General features: G+C 53.9%; 1 long non-coding RNA gene across 1 annotated transcript; it reads left to right on the top strand.

Moving 5' to 3' along the window:
- Window positions 1-14,378: 14,378 nt before the first annotated feature.
- LOC120389997 lies at window positions 14,379-16,471 on the top strand. Its single transcript, XR_005591007.1, has 3 exons — window positions 14,379-14,449; window positions 14,726-14,873; window positions 16,119-16,471. It is a non-coding gene; the product is annotated as an uncharacterized LOC120389997 (long non-coding RNA).
- Window positions 16,472-21,511: the final 5,040 nt, after the last annotated feature.

Genomic DNA, 21,511 nt, shown 5'->3' with positions numbered 1-21,511 from the left:
TGGAACCGGCTGGTCAGGTCACCGGCGTCCTCTCCCTGCAGCCCGTTGTCCCCACTGGACAGAACCAGCTTCGGCTCCTGAGCTGGGTCTCTGGGTCACCAGGTGACCAGGTCCCTGGGGTCTCCATCCTCCAGGCTATCGGCCGGGGTCCCAAGCTCCCTCTCTGGTCCTCTGTACCAACAAATTCCCTCTCCCCTCCCTTCGTCTAACCAGTAAGACCCAGGGACACTGAGTCCCCTCCCTCTGCATGCAAACCATTGGAAAAACCAAGAAAATCCCCCACTTCGTCACAAGCTGTCTCTGGGGTGGAGCACGGGGTCTGTTTATACAGGGATCCTTTACCCAGAGCGGAGTGTGGAAACGAGCCACATCCTTTAGAAAGAAAGAAGTGTCTTGATTTAAGAATGGAGAATCCGCTCTGTCCCTATCTCCCGGGAGCCAGGACTCCTGGGTTCCATCCCCAGCTCAGGGACTGGAGGGCGCAGGAGCGGCTCTAACTTTTTTGCCACCCCAAGCAATAAAAAACAAAGAGCCACCCCCCCGAACCAAAACCAACCCCTCCGAGCGCTGCTCTGCCAAACCAAAACCAACTCCACCAACAAAAGAACCTGAGCGCCGCCCCGCCAAACCAAAAACAACACCCCCGCGAGCGCCGAACCAAAACCAACAACAACAAAAACCTGAGCGCTGCTCTGCCGAACCAAAAACATGCCCCCCAGTGCCGCCCCACCGTACCAAAAACAACACCCCCGCGAGCGCCGAACCAAAACCACCACCAACAAAAAAAAACCGAGCGCTGCCCTGCCGAACCAAAAACCACAACAACAAAAAACCCAGCACCGCTCCGCTGAACCAAAAACACCACCCCCCGAGCGCCACTCCGCTAAACCAAAAAGAAAATCACTCCCTCCCCCTCGGAGCGCCACCCCACCGAACCAAAAACAACACCCCATCGAGCGCCCCCCCTTGGAGTGCCGCCCCACCGAACCAAAAAACAAAACAAACAAACAAAAAAACCGAGCTCTGCCCCACCGAACCAAGATTGGCCGCCCCTTATGAGGTGCCACCCCAAGCACGTGCTTGGTCGGCTGGTGCCTAGAGCTGGCCCTAGGAGGGAGGTCTAGTGGTTAGAGCACAGGGCCAGGAGGGGCCGAGTGTCAGGACTCCTGGGTTCAACTAGGCAGGGGTTTGTCCTGATGTGACTCAATGACCAAGGTGAGGAGTGATGCTGCAGAGTGCTGGGGTGAGGGGCTCCCCACACAACTTTGGGGTGGGCATGACAGGCGGCTGGGGCTGTTCTGGGCCAAAGTGGGCACAATCCAAATGTTTAGCAGGGAGAGGAATTATCCATTCAACAGTTCCCTAGAACGGGGGTGGGAGCTCCCACCCTGGCACTCGTTAGCTCGAGATTTTGTGGCAAGAACTCGCAGCGCGTCTCCAGGCCTCCGGGGCCGTGTGCCTCGCTGAGAAAAGCTTCAGTTGGAAACCTTCACCCAGTTCATTGTAGGCCTGCAAATCCCGCTCTTGGCACCATCCCCTCCTTGGCACCAGACCCGCAGAACGCCAGACGACCACCAGGCAGCCGGTGCCCCGAGGCTCCTGCCCACCCGGCTGGGCCAGACTGGCTCCTTGTGTCCTACTGTCAAGGGCCATTGGTAGGGTGGCCAGAGAGCAAGAGTGAAAAATCAGACACTTTTTTTGGGGGGGGGGGAGGGGGATAGTTGTGTATATAAGACAAAGCCCCTAATATCGGGACGTCTCGTCACCCTCATTGTTGGCCCCTCACTGAAATGTGACGGGGGGAGGAGTTGGTCAGCCCCCTCCCAGTACCCAAAGAAAGGGGGAGGTCCGAAGAGGAGTCATTGTCCTGAGACTGACAGGCCTCAGGGCAAATAGGGAGAGGGCAGCACTCCAGATCAGCCTGATTGACAGGACAGTGGGCCAATGAGGGAGTCAGGAGCCCAGGGCCCGTCCTCCGTGTGAGCTGGGGCTGGCTGAGGCAGGGCAGAGCTAAGGGGAGAGCAGCAGCCCGAGCGGTCCAGTACAGCACGTGTCATGGAGCACGCCGACCCCCGCACAATATGGCCGGACGAGGAAGCCTCGTGTTGTCCAGCAGCCTAGTGGTTAGAGCGCTCATCCTGGCTGTGGGAGAGGCTGGTGTGATGCTTTCCTCTGCCTGGACGTCCCAGGCCAGATGGGACCCACCGGGGCCATCATGTCCGACCGCCTGTGTCACAGGCCAGGGAACGTCCCCCACAGGATTCCCAGAGCAGGTCTCTCAGCAAAAGCACCCAGGCTCGCCTTGAAAACGGCCACTGATGGAGAACCCAGCAGGACCCTTCGGAAACTGTTCCAAGGGATAATTCCTCTCCCTAGTAAACACGTTCATCTTATTCCTAGTCTGACTTTGTCCAGCTCCAGCTTCCAGCCATGGGATCACGTCAGACCTTCCTCTGCTCTGTTGAGCAGCTCGTTAACAAATATTCGTTTCCTGTGTAGGAACTGACAGGCCAGGATCAGGTCATCCCTGGACCTTCTCCGTGCTAAGCTCAGTGGATCGAGCTGCTGGAGTCTGTCGCGATGAAGCAGGTTTTCTAATTCTTTCCTCATTCTCGTGGCTCTTCTGCAACCGACCAACCACCCCCTTGAACCGTGGGCTGCAGAACTGGACACTGGATCCCAGCAGCGTCGCCCCAGGGCCAAAGCCAGAGGGAAAATCCCCTCCCTGCTCCTACGTGAGAGTCCCCCTGTTTATTGGGTCACAGCGAACGAGCACACGAGAGAGAGAAGGATGGACCTGGAGGTTGGGAGACTCAGGCTCTTGCTCCAATGAATGTTTCAGTTACACACCGTGGGACAGCATCAGTAGGAGGCAGAAATAACGTCTATGGGTAAAAGGGGTTTTCTGCCGGTATAACTGCCCCATGCTGGGGCTTTGGCCTGCACAGCAATGTCCCAGGAGATCACGCGCCCCGACCCGCAGAGCTGTGCCAGCAAACGTTTCTGGTATCCACCCGACCTTACTCATGTGCGTTCAATGGCAGACGAGATCCTAGAGAACAAGGCTGCAGATTCAGTGAGGTGCCACTAGGAGACCACCACCGCCTGGCTGAATCTGAGCTGGGAGTTCATATGTGGTTATAACTAATCCCTAGCTTTTCCATTGCACTGTTCATCAGTTGATCTCCAGCCACTCTCTCTCGTTAGACTCCTGGAGAGCCTAACACCTGGATTCTGTGTGGAAGCCCCCTACCCATCTCTACGATCTCCAAGAGCAAAACTGGCCTGGAAGCAATCAAGGTCAAAACGCTCTTCTCCACTCAGTTATTCTGTAATTAAATTCCTCCAGCTGGGTGTGATGTCGTGCTCTTGAGACCAGTTTGATGCCACCCCCTGGTATGGGGCAGATAAGAAAATCTTTCCCCAATTAATATTAACACAATTTAATGAGAAGAAATTTAACAACCTGTTCTGGGAATGGGCGGGGAGCTGTCGTAATGGGGCCAACTCCATGGCCATCCTTAGTTTTATTCTGACAATCTCACCCGACCCCCATTTGGTATCAATTGGTCCTTGCTCCAGTGGAATCAATGGAGCCGGATCCCCAGCTGCTGTGAATTTACCCGTTCCTCTATCATTTACAGCACCTCAGGATGTGGATAAACACCTCTGGTATGCGAACGTTGCACCTCTACCCCTGTGACTGAGCTGTGTATCGCCTCTTATCTCTGTTGCACGAACAGTATGGGACAAGTTCAATAAAACAATAGCTGATGGATTGAGAAAGGGTCGATCTGGATTGTATTTGAAGAGGGAGTGCCCAGGTATGAGGGTCGTGCAATTTATTACATTTCAGTAAATCATTCACTGTTACTCTCAGTTTCTAGATTAATCAGACTGTGGCATTGGCTATATAGCGAGGAAGGGGCCGTGCTCGACAGGTTAGTGCATCTCTTCGATATTACAGAGAAGTTGGAGGTGAACGGAACCGTGGTGCGGCTGAAGGTAAGAGTTTTTAATGCCGTGTTAAATTATTGCTTGTCATCACTGATGATCTGCTGAAAGTGGGTAAAGGCTGGAGATATATTTCAGGTGCAAGTGGCAGGGATAAAAGCTTAAGAGTGGAGGCCTCCAAGCTCTATGCTAGACCCAGCGTTCAAGTGACTCAAATGATCTGACAGGGGGTGAGGAAGGAGGTGGGTGAAATCTGCAGAGGAGGCAACTTACTGAGGTTCTTTGGATACTTCAGGGAGATCGAACGGAGCTGGGTCAATGGGCAATGCGATGGCAGGTGAAGTTGTTTTGATTAATGCAAAATAACGCACATGGGGGCAGAGGGGTTTGAAGCCTCCTAGACCTGACAGGTTCTAACTGAACCCAGCTGATTCAGGGAAGGGACCTGAGCATCCCTGTAGGAAGATCAGTGGACACCTCAGCTCGCTGTGCGGCTGCAGAAGAGAAAAGCGAAGAAGCCGTTGGGCTGCCCAAGGGGATGGAGATAATGTGAAAACACTGCAGTGCCCCTCTGCAGACCAGCAGGATGCTCTGACCCTGGCGCCCCACAGGCCGTGCTGGTCGCCCCATGTCAGAAGGGACAGTGCAGACCTGGAGCAAATACGGACGAGGGAGTGAAAACTGGGCCCGATTCCCAGCTGGTGTCAATCAGTCATAGCTCCATTGGAGTCAATGGGCCAGATCCCAACTGGGGTCGGTAGCTCCATTGGAGTCAATGGGCCAGGGCCGTGGTGTGGTCAATCAGCCATAGCTCGACTGGACTCAATGGGGCCAAATCCCAGCTGGGGTCAATGGGTTGTAGCTCCATTGGGGTCCATGGCCCAGATCTCAGCTGCGGTCAATGGGCCTTAGTTCCATCAGACTCAAGGGGCCGGATCCCCAGCCAGTGTTCACCAGGGTAACTGTTGAAGTCAATGGACCCATGGGCTGGCTGGGGCCCTGGCCGTCTGGCAATACGTACCCAGGCTATAGGCTGACTTGCTGTTTAACTGTTTCCTTCTACATTCAATCTATTTGGTGTAACAAGATGTGAGGCAGGGGCAGGTCGTGTCTCCGTGACTCTCACTGGCTCCATTTGACGTCTCCGCTTTGCTGGTCACCACGATTCCGTCCGGAGCAATGACTATTACAGGGATTGCCCTACCGAGCGCCCATCTCCAGATGTCCCGGAGCCCCCGCTCTGCTACTGCTGGGCATGTCTGTGCCATGAGGAGCTGGGAGAAATTCTCTAACCAAAACTTTTCTCCACTGAAAAATGCAGGTTTGTGTCGATTTCATTGCTTCAGCAGGAAAAAAACTCTAGAAAAAAAATCCTGAAAAATGGAAATGTTCTGTCTGGACACCTCCAGAATTAATCAATTTTTTTTAACTCCTTTCAAAGTTGATGGAAATTTTAAATTTAAAAACCAATTTACAAATGTTTTAAAATGCTTGAAAATGAACTAAAACCATTTTTTCGAACAGCTTTTCAGTTGGACGAGAATTTTGGGTCAACCAAAAATGATTTTTCCCGATCTTTTGGAACTGCCAGCAAATCATAAAATCGGTTATTTGTGCGGCTCTGTTGGCTGGTGCTTCCGCACCCCTCCAAGATCTCGGCTGTTATTCCCTTTTCCTCCTCATTTCCCTCTTGACTCTCGCCTCCTCCCTTCTGGCAGCGCTCGCTGTGTCAGCCGTGAGAAGCTCCGTTCAGCTCCGAGCCCAGCCCAGGGTGCCTCCCAGCACCAGGATGGTTTCCTTCATCCTCTGCCTGCTCCCTGCTCTCCTAGCTACAACGAGTGCACAAGGTGAGTCACTCGCTGCTGTGGCCATGTAACCCCCCCTCTGGACTTGGAAACTTTACACCCCCCGGATCCCCAGTCCTGGGAACAATCTATGCAGGGAGGGGGGATTAACGCTGGGTGGGGTACAGGGCCCTGTCTATACTACGGCTGCTGTAGTGACTTACCCGCAGCGCTGTTGCTGGGCCGGCAGAGCCCCATAGTGAAGACACCGCCTATGCCAATGGACGAGGTTTTTCTATCCCTGTGGGATCCACACATCGACCTGCACCTACTCCAGGGACTAGATCGGCCTAGCTGCAGTGCTCAGGGTGTGGATCTCCCTCCCCCCCCAAGTGCCGTAGCTATAACAACCTGTATAGTGTAGACCAGGCCTGAGGGGCACCATTACGGGACATTGCCCTGAATTCTTATTTCCTCGAAGGCCCCTCTGCCCAGCTTTGGCAGCAGAAAGGGGACTAAATACAGGAGTAAATTACACTGTTAGGGGACTGAGTGTGACCTGGAATCAGGCCTACAATTTCCGGTAGCAGAGGGCTCTCCAACCGAGCAAACAGAGGCCGAATGAGCTCCAATGGCTGGGAGTTGAATTTAGACCAGTCCAAGGTGGAATTAACCCTGGCAGCAGGTTCTCAAGAGGAGGGGGGTGGATTCTCCATCACTTGGAATCTTTACGTTGAGATTGGACGTCCTTCTAAAAAGCTCAACTATCAGATATGGGCTGCAGGGAGGAATGGCTGGGTGAGGTTCTCTGGTTTCAGGCTATGATCATCGTCATAGCCCGAAAATCTAAGCCTCTCTAAAAGAAAAGTTGCGAAGCTGTTTGTACATAAGGACTAAAGGGCAGTGATTATACACTTACATGTCCCCAAGAGGTCTGTGCATGCCCATGCGCGGGGGTTAATGCTACTTCTGTCTATGGTAATTCAGAGAATAAGGGACAAGGAACATCCTTTTGTTCTGTTTAACACAGTTTTTTGCCTGACAATTTCCACCCTTCCCATTCCCCATATATTGCAATGGCAGGGCTGATCCAGAGGGATGTGTGCAAAGTTGGCTTTTCCTTAAGCCACTTTTATGTCCCGGAGGCTCAGGGCCGTGTAACCGGGCTGTAAACCTGGGGTCTAGTCCATCTGGGAGCCTTGTCAATGGGGATCAATCCTCATGAGTCTGGGGGCCAAGACAATGGCTTCTGCACCCCAAACCTTTCCGTCAGACCCCTCTGCTGGCCGGCTGAGAGCCTAGAGAGCCTGGCTGCTTTCACCTCAATGGCATTTCCCTATTTCTGTGCATCGTGATAACATCTGAATCCTGCATGTGATCAATTCCAAAGTTTCTGGCATCACAGTTGGTGGCGCCATTGACATCTTCCAGCCCATCAATCCCCCCAGCCCAGCTCTGTCAGTGTCCCCATGAAGCGTAACATGTTACACCCTGAGCAGCTGATCTCCAGACAGAAAGATGGATGATAGTGTGGGGGAGGAGGAATGGGGGCCACACAGAGCCCCTGGCATGGGGGTGGGGGCAATGGGAGACATGTGGGATGGGGTACACAGAGCCCCTGGCATGAGGTAGGGGGCTTGCATGGCATCCCTGAGATAGAAATGGGGGAGAGGCATCTGAGGAGTCAGTGAGGACCATGGGGGCTGCCTGGAACCCCTGGCGGTGCGACAGACTCTGCCAACACAGGATGCGAAGGGAGCGACTCTCCAGTACTGTAAATACCTGCACAACGGAAGCTTATGGGCGGGCGGAGCTTATTTTGTGGGCGGAGCTTCAAAAAAGCATCAGCCCCTTCACCCATCACCAGTTTGACCCCCCAGTACCGCTGGTCCAGCGGCTGAAATTGTGCAATTGCCGATTGTCTGGGAGGAAATTGGGTCTGTTAACGCCTCGGCTCATTTGGAGCAGAGGGGGAAGACTGGGGCTAAGGGACATGTCACAGTGACACTGTCACGCCACAGTAAGAAGGAAACACTTGTTCTTCTTTCTCCAGGTGAGAATCTGAAATGTAACAAGTGCATCATCGCAGGAGACACCTGCCAGAGTGTGGCAGAGCTTTGCACAGTACCAAAGGCTACAGGCGGCTGCATTACGGTGGCAGAAGAAAATACACTGGGTAGGTGACATTGCCGTCAATCCAGTCACATCCTGTCACCAGCCTCACCTCATCGCTAAGGCCAACCCCAACACAGTCCATCAACAAAGCACATTCACCCGGCACAGAACACTCAGTCTGTGCTCAATGCTCAGGCAACGTTACTGTGTCTTATGTAGTGACTGGAAGACATGGAGGTTTGAAATCCTGGCCCCATATTGCAGATCTCCCATTCGCTTCAGTGGGGCCAGGATTTCACTAAGTTTTCAGCTCCCCAATGGATGGCTGCGCTGCCACAAGCGAAGCTGCTTTGGTGGAAATGCACATTCTGAAATGTGTTAAAAACAGGAGATTGGCGCTGAGATCCCTTGTAGACTGTCGGCTTGCTCCCACGGTCCTGTCTGAAGCTGTTAGTCCCCTGCTCAGGGCTGGAGCCCTGCCTTACAACTTTCTTCCCCTTGCTTGGGGTGCAAATTCAAGGCAGTTTTTGCCCACTTGACTTAAAGAGATTCCAAACCTTCTCTTTGTTCAGCTCCCTGAGCTCTTCAGGCCGGCGGATTTCACTAGTTCCCGTCATTTCTCAATGTTTGCCCTTTGGAATAAAAAACCTTAGTTACAGACCCAGTTCTGTTCATCCTTCCATTACATTAAAGAGAGTAAACCTCACAGCGATGTTGAGAGTCCTCCATAATGCCTTCCCATAATTCCTTTGGGCCTATGTTTTCCTGCCCTTTTGCTTGTCCCATTTTGCTGCACTGAAATCACCTGCCGGTTTACACATCCCTTGGTGATGTTTCAAACCCCACGTTCCCTGCAGCCGGCTCCGGCTCTACCCGGCTCTCAGGCAGAGACGCCGTCGCAGAGACTCGCGGCAGAGAACGGCCCAGCTCAGGGCAGCGCTAGGAGCCCTGGGACATGTCCCCAAAGGCCTAGTGCTGCCCCGGGGTTAGTGCAGCACCGGCCGGGTGGTGTCCGGGTGGATCCAACCCCCGGGAGGCTTCGCGGTGCGGACGCTCACCCCAGGGCGTGGCTAACCCGGGTTCACTCTGCAGTGCAGACACGGCCACCGAGTCCTAGACGTTGGTATTGTCTCATCTGACCCCCGGCTCAGCACAGGCCAGAGACCTGCCCCAGATCATCCCTAGGGCAGAGCTGGGAGAGAAACCTCCCATCTGGCGTTACACATTGTCCCTGATGGAGAATCCACCCCGGCCCCTGGGAGATCGTCCCAGTGGTTAACAACCCTCCCTGTGAAAAACCTTCCCCTTATTCCCAGTCTGAGTGTGTCCGGCTCCAACTCCCAGCCACGGGACGGCGTCCGACCTTCCGCCGCCCGACTGAGAAGCCCGTCAGTGAATGTTTGTTCCCCGTTCTGGCAGACGGGGACCACGTCACCCCTGAACCGTCTCTGTGTTCAGCTCCACGGATCGAGCTCCTGGCGTCTCTCGCGCTAAGGCAGGTTTTCTAACCCTTCAATCGTCCTCATGGCTCTTCTCTGACCCCTCCCCACTACCGACCTGACCTCCTTCCTGAATGGTGGGGCCCAGAACTAGACACGGGATCCCAGCAGCGTCGCCAGGGCCAAATATGGAGGTAAAAAATAACCTCCCTGCTCCGATTCGAGGTTGCCCTCCCAGCCTCTCATTTCTGTTCTTTGTTTTCTTAGTTACAACAGATGGGTCAAAGTTCACGGGCTTCTCCAGATGCTGTCTGAGTGACTATAACAGTGGCATAAAAGACTCCGTCACTATCACTGCTGGGAAGGGCAAGTATCTGCAGCACCAAATGATGCAACAACGCAGATAACTGTAACTCGGGCACACTGCCAGGTAAGTTATGGGTCTGTTTTTACCATCCCTCTTTAATGGCTTGTCCACACGCACAGTGAGATGGCGCTGAGCTGGGGTGTGAATCCAGCTCTCCGTGTGCCCCCTGCTGATGCTCGTGAACAGATCATTTGAGCACTTTCGAAGGGCACCAGCTCAAAGCACATTAACGAACGGTTCACATGCGTCAGCAGGGCACACGTGGACAACTGGGCCGTGGCAGGCAGGGTAGATTTACACCCCGCCGAACCCTTACATCCCCTCACCCATTGCCAGAGTCAAATGGGTCATATGGACCAGCCCCGGCACAATTGTATTTGTTCCCATTTCTCCCCTTTACTGCCCCCAACGTCCATTCACTCGAATGTCATTTCTGTCGCCACTGAAATGCCTGTCGCTGGCAGGTCCCCAAACCAGGGGCTGGAACAGTTGGGGCCCATGTGAAATCAGACGGGCGAGGGCTGCACGCGAGAGAGGGGGCAGCAGCCGGGATGGGCTCCAGTCTAAACCTCCCTGAACCTGTCAGGCTCCACCTTCAAACTAGCTGGGGGCTTTGCCCCCAACTCTTCCCGTGGGAAGCTGCTCCAAGACCTCCCTTGTCTGATAGCTGGAAACTGGGTTCGGAGCCCTGGCGCTGTTCATCGCCGGCCAGTTTAGTCCCATCGGCCCTTGTGCGAACAATTCAAAACCACCCGTTTGCCATTTCCCCAAACAATGTGGTTTCCTGTCGCTTTCAGCGTTTGAAGCAGTGAGTGATCCCAGCTGTGACATCACTGGCGTAACAGAGCCGTGTGGGGAGAACACACACGGGTGGGATATCCACACCTAGGGGCACAGCTTGCTTCGGGCAGGCAGGCAGGGATTGCGGGAGGAGGGGTTGCCTTGGATAGCAAAGGTCTCTGCACCTGCTCTAAGGCTGAGATGGGAATAGGAGACGGATGTGATGAAAGTCTCTGGGGAAGGATACAAGGGGAAAAACCAGGGGGATGTCATGGTAGTGGATGGCTCCATACCAGCTAACTAGGAAGAAGAGGTGAATGAGGCTGTCTTTAAATAACTAACACAATCATGCAAAGCCCAGGACGTGTGGTGACGGGGGACTTCAGCCACCCAGAGATTTGTTGGGAAAATAACACAGCTGGGCACAGATTGTCCAACAAATTCTTGGAATGCCTTGGAGACAATTTTTTATTCCAGTTTCCCCTGCTCTGCCATTCAGGGCACCCCCACCCCTTTTTGCCCCAGTCCCCCCTACCCTCCATGCCAGGTCTGTGTATATTCCCCCTTCACCCACATTCCCCCTCCCCCTCACCATCCTCCTTTATTTCTGGGAGATGGGTCATTCCGGGTGTCACCATGTCACCGGGAGAGGTCCTGCTGCTCTCCACGCCAAATTCATACATTGGGAGTGAGGACAACAAGATAACAACAGATATAGCCAGAGGGGGGCAGTTTCGTGTAAGGAAGAGGGGGGGGATGGATACTAGATCTATAAGTCATACTGGAAGTACTGTGTCCCTACCGAGTTGGGTGAAAAGAGTGAGAGGAGCCCAACAGGAAAAATTAGGATGTTTGTTCACCAATGCGAGAAGCTTAGGTAACAAAATGGAGGACCTGGAGCTCCTGGTCCGGGAATTGAAACCGGATATCGTAGGAATAACCGAAACATGGTGGAACGGTAGCCATGACTGGAGTACAGGTATGGAAGGGTATGTGCTGTTTAGGAAAGACCGATGCAAAGGTAAAGGTGGGGGAGTAGCACTGTATATCAATAATGAGGTGAAATGTAATGAGATAACTAGCAATGCAATGGATAATACAGAGTCTGTTTGGGCAATGGTCACATTGGGGAAGAAAACTACCAGAGCCTCACCCGGGATAGTGATTGGGGTGTGCTATAGACCACCAGGATCTAGCTTGGAGACGGATAGAGAGCTCTTTAATGTTTTTAAGGAGGTAAACACTAATAGGAACTGCTTGATCATGGGGGACTTTAACTTCCCGGATATAGATTGGGAAACAAATGCTAGTAATAATAATAGGGCTCAGCTTTTCCTAGACGTGATAGCTAATGAATTCCTTCATCAAGTGGTTGCTGAACCGACGAGGGGGGATGCCATTTTAGATTTGATTTTGGTGAGTAACGAGGACCTTGTTGAGGAAATTGTTGTAGGGGACAACCTTGGCTCGAGTGATCATGAGCTAATTCGTTTCCAAATAAATGGGAGGATAATCAATAGTGCATCTGAGACTAGGGTGTACGATTTCAAAAGGGCTAACTTTACTAAATTAAGGCGACTAGTTAGGGAAGTGGACTGGGCTAACATATTTAGGGATCTAAGGGCAGATGACGCCTGGGGTTACTTCAGGTTGAAGTTGCAGGAGTTGTCAGAGGCATGTATCCCGAGAAGGGAAACGGCTCATAGGTAGCAGTTTTAGACCGAGCTGGATGAGCAAGCGTCTTAGAGGGTCATTAAGAAAAACAGAAAGCGTACCAGGAGTGGAAAATGGGAGGGATCAGCAAGGAAACCTACCTTATTGAGGTCAGAGGGTGCAGGAAGCTGTGAGAAAGGCAAAGCGACAAGTGGAGATGGACCTAGCGAAGAGGATTAAAACCAATAGCAAACGGTTTTTAGCCATATAAATAGGAAGAAAACCAAGAAAGAAGAAGTGGACCGCTTAAAACTTTAAGCGGAGTGGAGATTAGGATAATCTTGGAATGGCACAATATCTGAACGAATACTTTGCCTCGGTCTTTAATGAGGCTAATGAAGGGCTAAGGAATAGTGATAGAGGGACCGATGGGAATGAAGATATGGGGGTAGACATTACAGTATCTGAGGTAGAAGCCAAACTTGAACGGCTTAACGGAAGTAAATCGGGGGGCCCGGATAATCTTCATCCTAGAATATTAAGGAATTGGCGAGGATATTGCTAGCCCGTTAGCGATAATCTTTAATAAATCCTAAATTCGGGGATTGTACCGACTGACTGGAGATTAGCTAATGTAGTTCCTATATTCAAGAAGGGGAAAAAAAGTGACCCGGGGAACTATAGGCCTGTTAGTCTAACATCTGTAGTATGCAAAGTCATGGAAAAAATCTTAAAAGAGAGAGTGGTTCGGAGCATGAGGCCGATGGCAACTGGGATAGATTACAGCATGGATTTACGAAAGGTTGATCGTGCCAAACCAACCTGATCTCCTTCTTTGAGAAAGTAACAGATTTTTAGACAAGGGAAATGCGGTGGATCTAATATATCTGGATTTCAGTAAGGCGTTTGATACGGTACCGCATGAAGAATTACTGGTTAAATTGGAAAAGATGGGGATCAAATGAAAATCCAGAGGTGGATAAGGAGCTGGTTAAAGGGAGACTGCAAAGGGAAGTATTGAAGGGGAACTGTCCGGTTGGAGGGTTACCAGTGGAGTTCCTCAAGGCTCGGTTTTGGGTCCGATTTTATTCAATCTATTTATTGCTGACCTGGGAACCAAGAGTAGGAGTGGGCTGATAAAGTTTGCGGATGACACCAAGTTGGGGGGTATTGCCAATTCGGAAGAGGATCGGGATATTCTCCAGGGAGATTTAGATGACCTTGTAAACTGGAGTATTAGTAACAGGATGAAATTCAATAGTGAGAAGTGTAAGGTTATGCATTTAGGGATGACTAACAAGAACTTTAGTTATAAGCTGGGGACGCACCAGTTGGAAGTAACGGAGGAGGAGAAGGACCTAGGATGACTATGAGTAGGCAATGTGATGTGGCCGTTAAAAAAGCTAATGCGGTCTTGGGTTGCATTAGGCGAGGTATTTCTAGTAGGGATAAGGAGGTGCTAGTCCCGTTATATAAGGCGTTGGTGAGACCTCATTTGGAGTATTGTGTGCAGTTTTGGTCTCCCATGTTTAAGAAGGATGAATTCAAACTAGAACAGGTACAAAGAAGGGCCACTAGAATGATCCGAGGAATGGAAGGCCTTTCGTATGAAAGGAGACTTGAGGAGCTCGGTTTGTTTTCCTTAACCAAAAGAAGGATAAGAGGAGATATGATTACACTCTTTAAATATATCAGAGGGATAAATACCAGGGAAGGAGAGGAATTATTTCAGCTCAGTGCTAATGTGGACACGAGGACAAACGGATATAAATTGTCAGTCAGGAAATTCAGGCTAGAAATTAGACGAAGGTTTCTAACCATCAGGGGAGTGCAATACTGGAACAGCCTACCGAGGGAAACAGTGGGGGTGAAGGACCTCCATGACTTTAAGATTAAGCTAGATAAGTTCATGGAGGAGATGGTATGATAGGATAACGGGCTTAGTCAATAGGTCAATTAAGTGCCACACTGGTAAATAGTACAATGGGCCAATGGTATGATATAACCTTTTCCAGAGGGTTTGGCTGGAGAGTCTTGCCCGCATGCTCGGGGTTCAGCTGACCGCCATATTTGGGGTCGGGAAGGAATTTTCCTCCAGGGAAGATTGGCAATGGCCCTGGAGGTTTTTCGCCTTCCTCCGAAGCATGGGGCAGGGGTCGCTTGCTAAGGAGTGGGTGGATCGGCTTATGTGGCCTGCATCTTGCAGGAGGTCAGACTAGATGATCATAATGGTCCCTTCTGATCTTGAATTCTATGATTCTATGATTCTATGTTACACCCCCGGGGATGCTGGGATGAGCAGAGATGGGGTGTCATGGGGCCATCGACCAGTTGTTTGATCTGAGATAGTCGCAGAGGTGGCTGGGCTGATCAGCTGGCGAGGGTGGGGGTGGGGTTCCGATTTCTCCCAAAGACGGCAGAATTCTGGCCCTGGGTGCCTAGAAAATGCCCAGAAATTCTGGAATTTATTGGCTGTGAGGTTCAGAGGTTGCCGTTTCACAGACAGACAGAGATGTGCCGTCAGGCTGGGGGTGGGGCCTTTGCATGCATGGGCAATGTGGGACAACAGGTGCACAACACGAGATAAATGAACTTTAATCCACCGTGTAACCATGTGTCTCTCTCTCTCTCAGTTCTCAGCGCCCACGGGGAGCACCACCGCGAATGGGCTGCAGTGCCCAACCTGCTTCGCTCTGAACTCTGATCCCTGCCACAGCCAAATAACCCCTTGTACCGGGGATGAGACCTATTGCGTCGATTTCGCTGGGTACCTAGAGAAAGGTAAATGCTGCCAGCTGGCTGCAGAGCGGGAGCTACCCCAGGAATCTCACACCTCAGGAACTCCCCTGCAGGGGCAGCTCTAGGAATTGCGCTGCCCCAAGCAGGACAGCACGCTGCGGGGGGCGCTCTGGCGGTTGCCAGTCCCATGGCTCCGGTGGACCTCCGCAGGCATGCCTGCGGGAGGTCCACCGGAGCCGCCTGCCACCCTCCCGCGGCACGCTGCCCCAAGCGCACGCTTGGCGCGCTGGGGTCTGGAGCCGGCCCTGCTCCCCAGAGAGCTGGTGAAACCTAGGGCCAGTCTACACTGCACCATTGTACCACATCTGGTGAAGATGCTCTGTGCTGGCAGGAGAGAACTCTCCAGTCGGCATAATAAATCCACCTCCACGAGCGACGGCAGGTCCGTCGTTGGGAGAAGCTCCTCCGCCAGCATAGCGCTGTGCACACCAGCACTTAGGTTGGTGAAACTTGCTCAGGGGAGTGGCTTATTCACATCCCTGAGTGACATAACTTATACCACTGTAAACTGTCGTGTAGACAAGCCCCTAGAGTCTCCCAGACCCTTGGCCTGTGCTGGGCCCTTGGAGGGTAAGGGCAGCCAAGGGGGTTTCTTGTCCAGGGGGAAGGAGAGAGGAATTGGGGAGTTTTCCCTTCCAGGCCAGCTCCCGCCTCTCAGCGGTGCCGCCCTGCCCCTGGCGTTATGACAACACAGTCTCTTGCCATGGGAAGGGCTGTTATTTCGATGATGCAGAGTTGGGGAGAGAACCCAGGAGTCCTGGCTCACAGAACCACTGCTCTAACCACTAGACCCCACTCCCTTTATGTTTAACGCAACTAAGCTATTGCTCAGTGCGGAAGCTCCTGTTCTCAGTGTGTGTCCAGGACTCCCAGCGCTTTGGGGTGTTTATAAAATAACTGAACCGAGCGGTTGGGGCTGCCGGGGACGGTGAGAGCCGGGCGTGTTCCCCGGGGGGCCGCGTGCTGGGGAAGGAGCTGCCCCCGGAGATCAGCTGGTTCCAAACTCCAGCTTCAGTCTCGTGTGGAGCTGCAGAAAGGGGCGCGGGGGAGGCAGGAGGGGACCAGATGCCCGCTCTGCCGTGGCCGGTTACAGCGAAGCAGGGAGAGCACCGGGGGGTGGGAACGGGAGGCAGAGGTGGGAACCGCTGGATGGTGGAGACAGAGGTTCTGGGGCAGAGAAGGAACCAGAGCTGCCCCTGCCTAATACAGGCTGGTTTTCTCCCTCAGGTACAGCTCCTTCATATCAAGCAACATTTGTTGCAAAAGGTTGCGCTACTGCATCTGCACAAAACATTAAAAGTTTAACCACCTGGATTTCTACCATCTACACGTACGTGTTCACCCAGGCGACCTCCAAACCTGCGGAGAAAACACCCCCCAGTGGGGCCGGCCCGGCCCTGGGGCGATTCTCCTTCGCCCTCTACCTGCCTGGCCTGACTGGGCTGCTGCTGGTGAAGCTGCTCTCCTGACCCCCGCCCAGCATGGCCCACGCAGCACCTGATTCCTGCGCGTTGCAGCCCGAGCTCGGAATCGTATGTTAATTCTATTGATTACTTACAAATTCCCAGTGCTCGCTGGGAGGTCTGGCAGATTCTGGGCCCTAGATCCATCCCAGTGTTATTAAAATTGCAGTTCAGTTAGGATCCCTGATGGAGCCGGTTGCAGCCCTTGCACTGTAGGAACCTTCTGTGTTTCTAATAATGGATTAGCACATTTAGCAGAGTCCCAAATGCTCCAGCCCAGGAAGGAGGACAGCGGTAATACACAATGCCCATCTGCTCATCCCCACACATGCCCCTTATGGAACAACTGGAAACGTTAGCCATTGTCTTCCTCCTCACCATCACCTGCCTCATCGTTTCCAGTGGCTGTGATCTGGGGACCCCCAAATGCTACATTTCACTCACCCCCTGCCCACAAGCTAGGGTACGACTTTTAAATATGTTATACTGATGCCACTGTGCCTAATGCCTATTCAGTAGGGGCTTCTCCCCTGCGCCTTATCTGTATCTCCTCACCCTGCCAATGTCGGGGTGCCTTCTCCTGTAGGTTAGGATGTTACTGATCTCAGCTTATTCTCAGACACGTCAATTCCTTGCCATGGCCGGCTTGTGGTCAGACATCTGCAGACGTTCCCGTCCTACAATATCCCAAAGCCGGGGTTAGCTCACGTCCCTGTGGCTGGCTGGTGTCGTTACGGACAAACCGCCCCTTTAAACACTCTGTTCCCAGGCCCCTCAAATTTAGGGGTGACTGTTGGGTCATTTATCTGTGCCAAAGTTCATAGGTCCCAAGCCTTATGGTATGGTCAAGTTACCCGTTGCTGAGCCTGTCCGCATGAGACTGGGGGGCTGTCAGATGCTTTAGTCACAGAAGAATTTGCTTGGCTCTGTGTGTGTGTGTGTGTGTGTGTGTGTGTGTGTGTAGACATAATACTTGAATTAAAAATCTACGTTCCAAGCACACCATGGAGGTTGCCCACTCAAGCACTGAGAAGTTAGGAAAAGCCAGGACACACGTTGCCATTAGAAGCTTAATTCAATCCCTGGTGCATTTGCAGTGTGCTACCGCCTTTGATTCCATGATCACACACTGTGCTCTCCACGGCAGCCCTGCCTCAGGCAATACGTCTTTTCCTTCTCGCTGTGGGGTGATACTCCAGGACGTATTTCACACCCGCCGTTCTAACCCAGCACTGTGCTGCGCTGAACGATGGACTCACTGCCTGCACCTGTCTCTGGAGTTCTTGCCATGGTATCTGAGGGCATCACAAACTTTAATGACTTGGTGGGACCTGGGAAACTAAGGGTCTGCCCCACACACAAATGCCAGGTGTGATTCTCACACTACGCAGTTCTCCTCCTCCCTCACCCAGATACAGCAGAGATGCTCTGAGGCCTTGTCTATGCCAGTGGGGGATGGTCCCGCTACTGCGGGGAACTTTCTTGGAATCTGCACTGCCCCGGTGGTATCGGATGGTGGCAGGATCTGACTCCTTGCTCCAAGTCCTTCACCCAGAGGCCGGCCTGCTCTCAAGGGCTCCCCTTCCTCCCTCCTGCATGGCAGAGTCTTTGTAACCCCGACAAGGCTGGGCCCAGGATCCCTGGGGGGCTGCATCCCCAGTCTTCTTGTGGTCACTTAGGCCAGGGGCTCATGGGTAGGGCTGCCAGGGGTTTGGTTCTTTGACCGGAAGGATCAAAGCACTCAGCTGAGCATCACCGTTCTGTCGACCTAAGCTTTCAGCATGGACCAAGCTCAGATCATAAACGACTCGGCCAGTCACATCTGGGCAGCTCTTTCCAGGCCAGATGTCATGGGCTACATGGTGAACTCACGGGGGGACATTCGCCAGCCTGGGCTGTGCAGGAAACCAGACTGGATCACCGTGACGGTTCCTTGGCCGTCAATTCTATGCTGGGGAATCTCTGACCTTCAGCCCCCTGTGTGTCAGTGAGCAGAACAGAGATGGGGGCGTCTTCCTTTCTTCTCCCGGCCTGAGCTCCTCTTCCCTATATATATATACAACTCTACCACAAACACCACCCGATCAGTGATGTGCTGCCAAAATACTAACAACCGGTTCCCTCCTCCTCACCCCATGAGGGGTCATGCCCCCTCCCCCCCCCGGGGACTCCTGCTCCATCCAACCTCCCCATGTTCCTTGACAGCCCCCCCCCGGGACCTGTGCCCTATCCATCCCCCTTCCCTGTCCCTATCTGCCCCTTGCCACCCCATCCAACCCCTTCTCTCATTCCTGATGGCACCCCAGGACCCCAACACCATCCAGCCACCCCTTCTCTCTGTCCCCTGACTGTCCCTGGAATCCCTACCCTTACTGCCCCACACCGCCCCATCCAACCCCTTCTCCTTCCTGACTGCCCCCCCCGGGACCCTTGCCCCCGTTCAATCCCCCTGTTCCCTGCCCTCTGACCGCTCCAACACTAATCCACCCCCCCAACTCCCCTGCCCTCTTCCAACACCCGCTCCCTGCTCCCTTACCCTGCTGCCTGGAGGTGGGGGCCCAGCTGGGCTGGGGCTGGGACCAGAGCCACCCAGCTGACGTCGGGGCTGGACCCGGGGACTGGGCAGGAGCCGCTCTGCCGGGCCGGATCCGGGGACCAGGCAGGAGCTGCACTGCCCGGCCGGACCCAGGGCCGCACCCGGGGGCCGGACCGGAGCTGCGCCACCGGGCCGAGTTCACGGCAGGACCCGGGGGCCGGGCCGGAGCCGCGATGTGCTGCACTGCGAGGTCACAGCTGGACCCCGGGGGGCAGGAGCCGTGCTGCCCCGCCCCAGGATCTGGCCGCAACCTCCCCGGGCGGCGCGGCGCCTGGAGCCCTCCACCCGCTGGTGCCCCTGCCCCCCCAGTCCCAGCCTCAGCTAAAGCTCACCTGCAGGAAGCCTCTGCTTTCTTCTCAGCCCTCCCAGGCTTCCCACGCGAACAGCTGATTTTCGGGAAGCTGGGGAGGGGGAGGAGAAGCCGGAGGCGCTTCAGCAGAGGAGGCGGAGTGAGGTGAGCTGGGGCTGGGGGAAGGGTAGAGAGCTACTAGAGCTTTAGTTAAATTTAAAAGCCCTTTTGGAACTAGTTGTCCCTCCAGGAACAACCGGTTCTAAACGGGCTTCTAAATTTAACAACCGGTTCTAGCGAACCGGTGCGAACCGGCTGCAGCTCACCACTGCACCCGATATAGCACAAATTCAGATATAACGCAGTAAAACAGTGCTCCGGGGGAGCAGGGTGGGGGCGGGGGGTGCGGAGCTGCACACTCTGGTGGATCAAAGCAAGTTCAATATAGTTCAAGTTCAATATAACAGTTACCTAGGGCGGGGGTGGGAGTTCTGACCCTGTTGTTTGTTAGCTTGAGATTTCATGGCAAGAACTCGCAGTGCATCTTCAGGCCCCCGGGGCCATGGGCTTCACCGAGAAAAGCTTCAGTTGGAAACTTTCACCCAGTTCATTGTACGCCTGCAAATCCCCATCTTAGCACCATCCCCTCCTTGGCACCAGACCCGCAGAACGCCAGACGACCACCAGGCAGCCGGTGCCCCGAGGCTCCTGCCCACCCCGCTGGGCCAGACTGGCTCCTCGTGTCCTACTGTCAATGGCCATTGGTAGGGTGGCCAGAGAGCAAGAGTGAAAAATCAGACACTTTTTTGGGGGGGGAGAGGGGGATAGTTGTGTATATAAGACAAAGCCCCTAATATCGGGACGTCTCGTCACCCTCATTGTTGGCCCCTCACTGAAATGTGAGGGGGGGAGGGGTTGGTCAGCCCTCTCCCAGTACCCAAAGAAAGGGGGCGGGCTGAAGAGGAGTCATTGTCCTGAGACTGACAGGGCCCAGGGCCAATGGGGAGAAGCCAGCGCTCCAGGTCGGCCTGATTGACAGCGCAGCAGACCAGTGTGGGAGTCAGGAGCCCAGGGCCCGTCCTCCATGTGAGCTGGGGCTGGCTGAGGCAGGGCAGAGCTAAGGGGAGAGCAGCAGCCCGAGCGGTCCAGTCTAGCACGTGTCATGGAGCACGCCGACCCCCCCACAATATGGCCGATGAGGAAGCCTCGTGGTGTCCAGCAGCCTAGTGGTTAGAGCGCTCATCCTGGCTGTGGGAGAGGCTGGTGTGATGCTTCCCTTTGCCTGGACGTCCCTTCCAGGGGCACGGCCTGACCCCCAGGCTGTAGGTCCTTCCGGGGGGGTCTCGCTCAATCTCTCCTTTTCCAGCTCTTCCACTTGGGATAAACTATTTAAAGAGTCGCAGATCCCCAGGCCAGACGGGACCCACCAGGGCCATCGTGTCTGACCTCCTGTGTCACAGGCCAGGGAATGTCCCCCACAGGATTCCCAGAGCAGGTCTCTCAGCAAAAGCACCCAGGCTTGCCTTGAAAACAGCCACCGACGGAGAACCCAGCAGGAGCCGTCGGAAACTGTTCCAAGGGGTAATTCCCCTCCCTGGTAAACACTTTCATCTTATTCCCAGTCTGACTTTGTCCAGCTCCAGCTTCCAGCCATGGGATCGCACCAGACCTTCCTCTGCTGGATCAAAGAGCCCGTTAGTAAATATTCGTTCCCCGTGTAGGGACTGACAGGCGGGATCAGGTCACCCCTGGACCTTCTCTGTGCTAAGCTCAGTGGACCAAGCTGCTGGAGTCTGTCGCGATGAAGCAGGTTTTCTAATTCTTTCCTCATTCTCGTGGCTCTTCTGCAATCGACCAACCACCCCCTTGAACCGTGGGCTAAGGAACTGAACACTGGATCCCAGCAGCGTCGCCCCAGGGCCAAAGCCAGAGGGAAAATCCCCTCCCTGCTTCTACATGAGAGTCCCCCTGTTTGCTGGGCCACAGTGAACGAGTGCACAAGTGAGAGAAGGATGGACCTGGAGGTTGGGAGACTCAGGCTCTTGCTCCAATGAATGTTTCAGTTACACACCGTGGGACAGCGTCCATAGGAGGCAGAAATAACGTCTATGGGTAAAGGGGTTTTCTGCCGGTATAACTGCCCCATGCTGGGGCTTTGGCCTGCACAACGATGTCCCAGGAGATCACGCGCCCCGACCCGCAGAGCTGTGCCAGCAAAGGTTTCTGGTGTTGACCCGGCCTTACTCGTGTGCGTTCAATGGCAGACGAGATC

The sequence above is a fragment of the Mauremys reevesii genome, linkage group 24, assembly GCF_016161935.1.
Source record: "Mauremys reevesii isolate NIE-2019 linkage group 24, ASM1616193v1, whole genome shotgun sequence".
Classification (NCBI taxonomy): domain Eukaryota; kingdom Metazoa; phylum Chordata; order Testudines; family Geoemydidae; genus Mauremys; species Mauremys reevesii.
The sequence above is the reverse complement of the archived record's forward strand: the minus strand, read 5'-3'. Positions and strand labels throughout refer to the sequence as shown.